The sequence below is a fragment of the Pseudophryne corroboree genome, chromosome 9 (genome assembly GCF_028390025.1).
Source record: "Pseudophryne corroboree isolate aPseCor3 chromosome 9, aPseCor3.hap2, whole genome shotgun sequence".
In the NCBI taxonomy this organism is placed as follows: Eukaryota; Metazoa; Chordata; class Amphibia; order Anura; family Myobatrachidae; genus Pseudophryne; species Pseudophryne corroboree.
This window is the reverse complement of record NC_086452.1, coordinates 68,108,336-68,120,262: the sequence shown is the minus strand read 5'-3', so window position 1 is coordinate 68,120,262 and position 11,927 is coordinate 68,108,336. Positions and strand designations below refer to the sequence as shown.

At 50.0% G+C, this 11,927-nt stretch overlaps 1 long non-coding RNA gene across 1 annotated transcript in view; it reads left to right on the top strand.

The window, feature by feature from the left end:
• The first annotated feature begins 4,643 nt into the window (after positions 1-4,643).
• Positions 4,644-11,927, top strand: part of LOC134956687 (uncharacterized) — a 333,052-nt gene continuing 325,768 nt past the window's right edge. The window contains exon 1 of the long non-coding RNA XR_010186093.1: positions 4,644-4,732. This is a non-coding gene — a long non-coding RNA (uncharacterized LOC134956687). The remainder of the gene's footprint in view (positions 4,733-11,927) is intronic.

The following is an 11,927-nucleotide window of genomic DNA, read 5'->3' as shown; positions in this document are numbered from 1 at the left end:
CTGCCGAGTGCCGACACAGAGGTAGCCACAGCCGTGAACTACCGCACTGTACTGTGTCTGCTGCTAATATATAGACTGGTTGATAAAGAGATAGTATACTCGTAACTAGTATGTATGTATAAAGAAAGAAAAAAAAACCACGGTTAGGTGGTATATACAATTATGGACGGGCTGCCGAGTGCCGACACAGAGGTAGCCACAGCCGTGAACTACCGCACTGTACTGTGTCTGCTGCTAATATATAGACTGGTTGATAAAGAGATAGTATACTCGTAACTAGTATGTATGTATAAAGAAAGAAAAAAAAACCACGGTTAGGTGGTATATACAATTATGGACGGGCTGCCGAGTGCCGACACAGAGGTAGCCACAGCCGTGAACTACCGCACTGTACTGTGTCTGCTGCTAATATATAGACTGGTTGATAAAGAGATAGTATACTCGTAACTAGTATGTATGTATAAAGAAAGAAAAAAAAACCACGGTTAGGTGGTATATACAATTATGGACGGGCTGCCGAGTGCCGACACAGAGGTAGCCACAGCCGTGAACTACCGCACTGTACTGTGTCTGCTGCTAATATATAGACTGGTTGATAAAGAGATAGTATACTCGTAACTAGTATGTATGTATAAAGAAAGAAAAAAAAACCACGGTTAGGTGGTATATACAATTATGGACGGGCTGCCGAGTGCCGACACAGAGGTAGCCACAGCCGTGAACTACCGCACTGTACTGTGTCTGCTGCTAATATAGACTGGTTGATAAAGAGATAGTATACTACTAATATTATATACTGGTGGTCAGGTCACTGGTCACTAGTCACACTGGCAGTGGCACTCCTGCAGCAAAAGTGTGCACTGTTTAATTTTAATATAATATTATGTACTCCTGGCTCCTGCTATAACCTATAACTGGCACTGCAGTAGTGCTCCCCAGTCTCCCCCACAATTATAAGCTGTGTGAGCTGAGCAGTCAGACAGATATATAATATATATAGATGATGCAGCACACTGGCCTGAGCCTGAGCAGTGCACACAGATATGGTATGTGACTGACTGAGTCACTGTGTGTATCGCTTTTTTCAGGCAGAGAACGGATATATTAAATAAACTGCACTGTGTGTCTGGTGGTCACTCACTATATAATATATTATGTACTCCTGGCTCCTGCTATAACCTATAACTGGCACTGCAGTAGTGCTCCCCAGTCTCCCCCACAATTATAAGCTGTGTGAGCTGAGCAGTCAGACCGATATATATAATATTATATATAGATAATAGATGATGCAGCACACTGGCCTGAGCCTGAGCAGTGCACACAGATATGGTATGTGACTGAGTCACTGTGTGCTGTGTATCGCTTTTTTCAGGCAGAGAACGGATTATAAATAAAAGTGGTGGTCAGTCACTGGTCACTATCAGCAAAACTCTGCACTGTACACTACTGAGTACTCCTAATGCTCCCCAAAATTAGTAAATCAAGTGTCTAAACGGAGAGGACGCCAGCCACGTCCTCTCCCTATCAATCTCAATGCACGTGTGAAAATGGCGGCGACGCGCGGCTCCTTATATAGAATCCGAGTCTCGCGATAGAATCCGAGCCTCGCGAGAATCCGACAGCGTCATGATGACGTTCGGGCGCGCTCGGGTTAACCGAGCAAGGCGGGAAGATCCGAGTCGCTCGGACCCGTGAAAAAAAACATGAAGTTCGGGCGGGTTCGGATTCAGAGAAACCGAACCCGCTCATCTCTAGTGGATAGTGGAGCGGGCTTAATAGTCATCATTTTCTGGTGTGAGGGCAGCTTGCTTAACTGCAAATATCTCCAGTTCCTGGAAATAGATTTCTTAGCTTTCAATGGGGTAAAACACTAGAGAGTCCCACTTTTCAGGAGGTACTGGGGACACCTTTCGGGAGGTACTGGGGACACCTTTCAGGAGGTACTGGGGACTTGGGGATCAGAGTTCAGGAGCCGGAGCAATCAACCAACAAAACATAAAACTGCAAATTGGGTGTGTACAGAGCAGGGACCAGCTGCTTGAAAGCTGATATCTCTGGTTCTGGGCATAGTAGAGACAAGCTGCCAGTGTCCACCAAAAGGGAAGAGTCCCAGCTTTTGGAGTATACCCTCAGAAAAACAGACAGAACCCGAGATATCTGGCTGGGAAGAGCAAGTAACAGTCTTGGATGGGGTCCGCTGCTTTGAAGTCAGATATCTCAGGTTCCCTAAGGCCGATTTAAAAAAATCGGGTACCCCTTGAAAGAGGGGACCCTCAGCTATCAGCCTAGGACCCTTATACTCCTGGGGCCCTTAGGCAAGTGCCCATTGAGCCTATACGAAAAGACGGCCCTGCCTAAACATGGGTCCCTACCACTGCATTCCCCCGCTGGGCCCTACATGCCCCAGTCTGACACTGGTCACAGGCATGTCAGTAAAGTTGTCTCCCAAACGCAGATCCGCAGCCGCAGAGGCCATGTTTAAAGGAATGTAAGAAGAGACTCTGCGTCTGCCAGGGGCACCACAATGTTTTTAAGGGTGGGGGAGGGCAAGATTTAAATAAATTTTAGCGCCCCTAGATCACTGAATGGTAAAGGTGAGAAGGGTTTAGGGGTAGTCCCAGGGGAGGGGCCAGCCCACAGTAACTAGCCACACACTGTAGGGGTTGGAGCTGAGTGCAGGGATGTGGAGGGACCTGGGGGTGGATTGTCTCCGCCCTGACACTGCCCGTGGTAACCCTACATAGCAGCTGCTCTGTGCCCATTGAAGCAGTATATTGACTGGCACCTCTCAAATGTCCCCTCCTCCCAATTCCGAAAACTATGGCACGTGCCACAGGCTGGTGCAAGGGTCAGTGGTGCATATGATGGTGCATACAATGGTGGAGCGTTCAGAACCACTGGGAGATTTGTACTGTCCATGGGCACTAAGATTATCCGTCTCAGGGCTTGCACAGTCGGGGCACACTAGTATACAAGGGGAAGGCTAAAACTAGTATTTGCATATTAGCACAACTGGGACTCTACAAAACGTCACATCCACACATGCATTAGCGTCCACTTCTGAATCAGTCCCTTTATACTCAGCAGAGTCTATTCTGGCAGTTTCTGTAAACTAGTAGCAGCTCTTATACAATCCTACAATCTATAATCATATATTTCCGCAGATGGCGGCTCAGAGTGACACCGAGTGGTTCATGCGCTTTGCTCTGCAGCTGAAAGTACAGTGATCCCTGTCCAGCTGCAATCAGGAGATGCCAGGACCAGTTACCATCATCCGGCTGACTCTGCTCGATGGAGGCTTCACCTAATACTAAAAATTCACACACCCTCTGGTTAATGTGACCTTTCCCAGATTGACAGACGATAAACAACAACTCAGTCACGTCTATCGCAATCTCAAAAAGGCAACTGGTTTCAGATTATTGAGCTCCCATTAAAACATATTAGAGGCCGTGTACTGTAATATGTGAAATATAAAGATATAGGCTGGACACACAAAGGGGTTAATGTTTTATTCTCTGGTTTTTCAACACTACTGATTTCTGGCAGTTTTGCAGCAGAATGTAAAGCAGTGATTTTCTGTAAAGGTCATACACGCTGCGCATTGACTTAAAAAAAAAAATAAAAAAAAAATCAGAGCTCTAAAATCCTTTGTTTTGAAGAACTTGTGGGCTGTTGTGGCCTGGATTTCGGATGTGAGTGTCTGGGGACAGATGCAAATCATCTCTGCTTTATTTAGGAACCACATTCATTTCAGTACACAATTTCAATGTGGCTACCACCAGGACCGCCCTCAGGGGGGACTGCTAGGACTGGGGTCCCGGACCCGGACAGAGAAGGGGGCATGCCAGTGGCCAGGCCGGCAAGCAGTGTGAAGCTGATCCGTACATCTGTTCCGGCTAGCGGGCACATCTGGGGGACGTTAGCCGTGAGCACTGCAGCAACATAGAGTTGGTGTCTGATGTAACCCCACTAGCACCCCAGGTCATCACTACACACAAGCTTGGCATTTTTTAAGGGTCCTGCTCCTTAGGTAAGTGGTCATACCCCCCGCACTGTAACCTGTCAACAACCTCCACCTTCCCCAGGGACATACACTATCCATTACTCATATTAGCAAAACTATTATAATGAATATATATTTCTTAGACGGTTCTGCTGGATTTGGCACAGAAGCGTGAGATGTCTTTCATGGACTGATTAAAACATGTTATCAATCATTTTCTTAGCTACTTAATGAGCATCCACAAAAACATCTCAGCTAATGCGGCTCTTTTGCGTGATCAGAATGAAGAAGCGGGCGCCGACACATTGGGGAGTAGAATTAGCAGTAGTTCTGCAAAACAAAGAGAACTTCAGAGGGAGCCTGCGGTTCACAAGAGGTTAATTCCGCCCGTGGAGGGGGATCAGTGGATAATAGCCCTTGTTTGAAGCGCTGCCTAATGACAGCCATATTACCATTTAATTAGTAATAAGATATAGGGCTTGTGACAAATTAAGCAGAGAGGGATTTTTCTGGCAGGTGCAGGAATCTGATCTATCACTGTATAAATTCTCCGCTTTGAGACGTGGGGAGCCCCTTAGTATGCACCAGGCGGCCTGTATAATAAACCACAGTAATTATACAGCGTTCTGATATGTAATGCCTGACTGCGTCGTTGTGTTATCACAGAGCCTCCAGCTCTCATCTAAACCTCCCGAGAGAAGACAGGAGGATTATGACAAGAGAAAGGTATTTTATGAGATCCCTGCCATGCACCTCACATCCGTGTACAGCTAAAGGTTCATCACTCTCCGTTCCTGGGAACATTCTGCTATTGGATCTGTGTTTCTTTATAGAGATTTGTAATTAGATGTGGATGAGAGAACACCGTATAATTGGTTAGAAGGTTCCTTTGTTCCCTATCTATAGAGCTGGAAAGCTGTACAAAGTGCAACCTGTTACACCAATGGTTATAAAGTGTACGCGCTATCCAGATAACCAAAGCAGCCATTTTCTGAGGCAATGTTTAGCCTTTCCATATGAACAGGAGTCATCATTGAGGCAGGAGGATCAGTGGTGCAGGGAAAGAGTCTCCCCATGCACCGTGCAAGCTGGCGCTATCAGAAGCAGTAGGAGTGCAGTAATATCTGCTGAACGGGAAATGCTGGTACTTCAGAGGTCATATAGGGGGAGATGTATCAAACCTTGGAGAGAGATAAAGGGGTCTGTGTACTATAGGCCAGTACTCACTGGGCGATGCGGGAGATGTGTGCTGAGCGTTTTGGGGGGGAGACGGGGGGGGGGGCGCTCATTTCACCCAGTGGGTGAAATGAGCGACCCGCTAGATTGGCCTGCACGGCAGGGGAATCTAGCACCAGCGATAGCGATACGCGGGGCTGCGCATCGCTATCGCTGCAGGGGGTACACACGGAGCGATCAGGCTTAAAATCTAAGCAATCTAGTCAGATTGCTTAGCTTTTAAGCAGCAATCGCTCCGTGAGTACTGTCTGAAGACTTGGAGAGAGATAAAGTGGCAACAAACCAGCTCCTAGCTGCCATGTTTCAAACACAGCCTGAAGCATGGCAATTAGGAGTTAATTGGCTTGTACTTTATCTCTCTCCATGTCTTAGTACATAGGGGGTAATTCCAAGTTGATCGCAGCAGGATTTTTGATAGCAATTGGGCAAAACCATTTGCACTGCAGGGGAGGCAGATATAACATGTGCAGAAAGAGTTAGATGTGGGTGGGTTATTTTATTTCTGTGTAGGGTAATAGTGGCTGCTTTATTTTTACACTGCAAATTAGATTGCAGATTGAACACACCCCACCCAAAGCTAACTCTCTCTGCACATGTTATATCTGCCTCCCCTGCAGTGCACATGGTTTTGCCCAATTGCTAACAAAAATCCTGCTGCGATCAACTTGGAATTACCCCCATAGACAGGCCCGGATTGGCCACCAGGTTTACCGGGGAATCCCCCGGTGGGCCGATTGGAGTGTGTGGCCGCCTGTCCTCTGTGGCCCCGCCCCCTCCACCTGCTTATACATTTTGAGCACCGCTGGCCGCTTCTCAGGAGAGCCGGCCCGCCCCCCCTCCGCGTCACCAGGCAGCTTGTTAGTGCCGCAGGCATTGGCCACTATCAGGAGAGCCGGCCCGCCCCCTCTCACGTGACCCTGCGGCTTGTGAGAGCCGCGGCCACTGGCCGCTATTAGGGGAGCCGGCCCGCCACCCCCCTCCGCGTCACCAGGCTGCTTGCTTATGAATTGTGAGCGCGGCATTGCGCTGCGGCCACTGGAGGTTACCTAGAGAGCTTGCCTGCCCCCACCCTCCTGACTGACCACAGACGCCATCGGTGCGGACCTTGCGCGGGAAGAGAAGGTGCGGCCACGGTTGGTGCTCGTCCTGCAGCAGGAGAGGTGAAGCGAGTATGACTACACTACTTCCCTAAATGCATGTTCCTTTCCTGTGTTGGTGCTGTGAAATGTCCTGACTGGGAGCAACATGCTGTTACAGTATTATGTCTGGGGGTATAGAGTAGGGTATGGGGTGTAATATATCTCGGGGGTATGAGGTCTAATTTTATGTCTGAGGATATGAGGTTTTGAGTGTAATATTATATCTGGGAATTCTAGGTATGGGGTGTAATGTTATGTCTGGAGGTATGAGGTGTAAAATGTCTTTGGGTATGAGGTGTAATATGTCTGGGGTGTGAGGTGTACAATTATATCTGGGGTTATGAGGTGTAATATGATGTATGGGGGTATGAGATGTAATATGTCTGTGGGTATGAGGTGTTCTATAATATTTGGAGGTGTGAGGTGTGATATGTCTGGAAGTCTTATTAAATGTATGCATTGTGGCCCTCATTCCGAGTTGTTCGCTCGCTAGCTACTTTTAGCAGAAATGCAAACACAAAGCCGCCGCCCTCTGGGAGTGTATTTTAGCATAGGAGAATTGCTAACGAAAGATTAGCAATTGCTAACGAAAGATTAGCAATTCTGTTAATATTAGCAGAATTGCTAACGAAAGCAATTTCCTTGCAGTTTCTGAGTAGCTCCAGACCTACTCCTAGATTGCTAGTTCCTGGTTTGACGTCACAAACACGCCCAGCGTCCGACCAGCCACTCCTCCGTTTCTCCAGCCATAAACTGTGTTTTTACCTGGCACGCCTGCGTTTTTTAGCACATTCCCTGAAAACATCCAGTTTCCGCCCAGAAACACCCACTTCCTGTCAATCAGCAGAGCGATTGAAAAGCTTTGTTCGCCTGTGAGTAAAATAGCATAGTTTTGTGTAAATTTGTTTAGCGCGTGCGCCCTGAGATGCATACGCATGCGCAGTACTGCCGGATTTTAGACTATTAGTAATTCTGCTAAAATTAGCAGCAAGCGAACAACTCGGAATGAGGGCCTGTGTCCAGTAATGTAAACCACAATGTGGTTGGAGCGGCATTCCTAGAATGTGACCGATCACGCATGTTGCATTCCTCGCTCATTGTCAGCCTCTGCTCAGTGGATCTTCAGAGAAAGGAAACTGCAAACTGGTTAAATTGTCCTGGCTCACCCCCAAATCAGAATCGTATCCAGAGGCGTCATGAGGCGGGTGCGACCCGCACCTGGGTGTCACCCTTTAATGGGGTGACACCGAACAAGAGCCGCACACCTCGCACCTGCTGCATCCCCTTCATGAAACTGTCACTGACACAGTCTATGTGTGTGTCAGAGATCACGGACCCGGCCGCGGCGCACTCGCACCTGCTTGGGGGGGTTTGAGTGTGATCGTAACTGTGCCGCGGCAGATGGAATCTTCTTGTAGGCGGGGGATTGTAACTGCAGTGTTCTATTTGCCGTCCGGCACCAAGCACTACAGTTACGATTGCACCCCCCGCCGACTCAAAATCATATACCCCCGCCTGCAACAAGAAGACTCCACCGCGGCACAGTTATGTTCGCATCCCTCCCCCTTACTGACTCAAACATCACCCCCCCCCCCCCCCCCCCTGCTGGAAGACTCCATGACGTCATCACGCCTCCGCTCCGCTGCTTGCGCTACTGGGACTCTGGGAGGGAGAAGTGGGAGTAGGCTAAAGACAGAGCTGCTATGCTCAGTGCTACCGTTACTTCAGGAAGCCTAGGGAGGACCTGCCTTGAATTTGATTGCGCACCTCAATATCAATCTTCTGCTGTCACTCCCTGGCTGGCTGAAAGTCATTTCAGCTGCCAGTTGAATGTGGAAAGTTTAATCAGTGGCGTCACGACAGAGTCATCAATGACACATACATCCGCATCCCTATCTCATCCACTGACATGATAGAGACACGTTGGCGTCCATACCCGCTCCTCCACGGCACCAAGCAGCGCAGTCACGCCTACACCCCCGCCAACTCCATGAGCCCTGCTCAAATACACCTGCCTGAACACCGCCACCGCCGGGCCCGTACTGACAGTCTCTCAGCCAGGAAGCCGGTCGCTGTACGTCACTCCTCGTGATGTCAATTTCGGCTCATACCGTGTGCTATAATGTGAATTTTAGCTCATACCGTGTGCTATAATGTGAATTTTGGCTCATACCGTGTGCTATAATGTGAATTTTGGCTCATACTGTGCGGCATAATGTGAAAGGGGCACCAGAACTAGATAGTATAAGGGGTCCTGCTAATGTGGTGCATAATGTGTATAAGGGGTATATGTTGTGGTAAACTACACTAAAGGACACACCCCCTTTTGAGTGGCCATGGCCCTTTTCTGAAGGGGCACTCATAATTGCAACCTTCATTTTATCATACCCCCACTTCAAAATTTCCACTTCAACCAGTGTGTGTGTGTGTGTGTGTGTGTAGGCTGGCACTGACCCGTGTGTGTGTGTAGGATGGCCATGATGAGGGATATTCTGTAGCGGAGATCATCTAACTTGTTATTCTGTGCTAGGGAAAGAAGATCTGTCTGAGGGGACTATTCTACGCTAAGGGAGATGATCTGTCTGAAGAGAGGGGAGTTATTTAGTTCTAAAAAGCACAAAAAAGGTTAAGTGGTCAGTGTCAGACAATGTATGTATAGGGTTAAGTGGTCAGTGTAAGATAGTGTATAGATAGTATAGAAAAGGGAGTGGATAGCGCAGTGCCGTAACTAGGCATTTTAGCGCTGTGTGCAAGAAACGGCATTGGCGCCCCCCCCATGCAAGATAGGGGCAGTGCAAAAATTTGAAAAATATATAGGGGCGTGGCTTCATGGGGAAGGGGCGTGGCCACAAAATAATACCAATTCATACCAGGTACCAGATAGAGCCACTTTTACACATTACAGCAGACAGATGACAGATTCCCCTTTTTACACATTACGGCAGACTGAGTCCCCTTTTTTACACATTACGGAAGACAGCGTCCCCCTTATTACACATTACGGCAGACAGCGTCCCCCTTATTACACATTACGGCAGACAGCGTCCCCCTTATTACACATTACGGCAGACAGCGTCCCCCTTATTACACATTACGGCAGACAGCGTCCCCCTTATTACACATTACGGCAGACAGCGTCCCCCTTATTACACATTACGGCAGACAGCGTCCCCCTTATTACACATTACGGCAGACAGCGTCCTCCTTATTACACATTACGGCAGACAGCATACACATAGACACACAGTATCTATATAGCCAACACACTCATACTATACACACACATACCTCTTCACATTAAGAAAAACAGCCATTACGCATCAGCCTGGAGCCACCATAACTTACAATAAATGCTGCCGCAGCTCCTCCCCCCTCGGATCACCGGCCAGCATCATTAAAGCCCCCTCTTCCCCCTCTCCGCGGCGCACCCCCCCCTCCCCGTCACATACCTGCAAAGTGTAGATCAGTCCGACTCTCACTCTCATTAGACGATCACTCTGCACCTCTGCACCCAGGCAGCCCGGGCCGGGAATGCCTGAGAGCCGGGGCTGTGTGCTGCAGCTCCCCTTCAGGCAGGCAGGCAGCCAGCCGGGCCCAGCACGCGTACAAGAAGCCAGCCAGCTGTGACCCGTTATTCCTGCGCTCCCGGAAACCCCCCCCCTGCGTGCGCAAGTGTCTGCAGAGGCAGCGGTGCGGGCGAGAGACAGGCGCCGGCGGAGGCCTGACAGCGCGTCTTGCGAGGAGGGGGGGGAGAGGACGGAGGAGGAGAGGCGCTCAGGGACCAAGAGAGACGGCGCTGGACTCCTATAGCGAATGCTGCGGCCGGCCGGGGAGGGGTGGGGGGTGTACTGTTGATGGTGCGCCTTCAGTGCATGTGCGCTGTGGGCAAGGCACCATCGGCACACACCTAGTTACGGCACTGGGATAGCGCTGTCTGTGGTGTGACATTCTATAATGATTATGAAGAAATAACCATAAACCAGGTGATTCATTGCGCCCTACAGGCGCTCTTCACACCGTCCTTTGGGGCTACGCCCCCTTAACCCTTGCACACCCTTGTGGCGTGCAATATTTTTATAATATCGAATATTACCTCCAATCATAATTGTGTGAGTGATTAAATATTGCATGGACAAAGGGGCGGTTGTGGGGGTGCTGCGGGTGGGGGAGGGTGCATGGGCGCCGCGGGTGGGGGTCCTGGAGCCACGGCGGGTGGAGTAGGAGAGGTTGTGGGTGGTGGAGGGGCGGGTGCGGTGGTGCGGCGGGTGGGGGAGGGGCAGGTAATGCTTCTCCTCCTGGAAGCAGCTAAGCTGCTGTCCTCCCTTTGGCTTTGGCTCTCCCGGAGACCCGCACAGCAGCCAGTCACTATTGTTAGCACCAGTGTCCCAACGCACCGCATTACAGGGAAGAAGATGCACTCAATAAACTACAGCTCCCAGCAGGCCTTAGCGCCGGAATGCTTCGGTGCTAAGGGCTGCTGGGAGTAGTAGTTTATTTTGTGCGACTACTTCCCTGTAAAGCGGTGCGTTGGGACACTGGCGCTAACAATAGTGACTGGCTGGCAGAACTGACTGACTGGCTGAATCAATGTAAAAGGGGAGAGTGCTGTGCAGTGTCAGTGACACTACACACCCACTGCACTGCACAGCACTGTCACCTTTATGTCACCTTTTACATTGGGCCTAATTCAGACCTGATCGTAGTCCTGCAAAATTTTGCAGGGCTACGATCAGGCACACTGACATGTGGGGGGACGCCCAGCACAGGGCTAGTCGCACAGCGGTGATGTTTTTGCACTTCAGGAGTAGCTCCCGGCTGGCGCAGCTTTTGCGTGCTGGCCGGGAGCTACTCGTCGCTGCCTGGGTCGCAGAGGCTGTGTGTGATGTCACACAGTCGCTGCGGCCCGCCCCCCCGCACGATCCAGCCACGCCTGAGTTGGTCGGACGGCGGTCACAAAATGGCGGCCAAATGCCACCGTGTCGCCCCCTCCCGTGCAGTGAATGCCTAGGCAATGACAACCAACGGCTGTCAGCCATGTGCCGGCACACTGCGACGCCGGTGCATACACACTTCTGACCTGATCGCTGCGATGAATGGCAGTGTGTGATCAGGTCAGAATGACCCCCATTGATTCAGCGTCCAGACATTACCCACCGCCATATCACCCTCTCTATCTGTTACACTAGCCATCTCGGGGCTTCCAGGCCGGCAGCCCAGGTGCTGTGTTACAGAGTCAGGGCCTCTGGGGATCTGGCCGCGGCTAGGGAGTGGGGATTGTTGATGTCGGAGGGGGCAGCTGGACTGGCAGCAGTAAATAGGAAGCTGCAGTAAATGGATTTTTTGTTTTCCCCTATCTACAGCGCAGAGACTTGCTGCAGATGCAGTGGCATATCCTCCAGCTGTATCTTTTTGTCAGGTACAGTACCTTTTTTTATGCTCTGTACCGATTTTTGGCTCTCCGAACGTCCATTGAAAGTATAGGGAAAAGGGGCGTGGCCACGCCACTTTACCCATGGCCGCGCCCCCTTTTCGAGTTTGTAGTGATT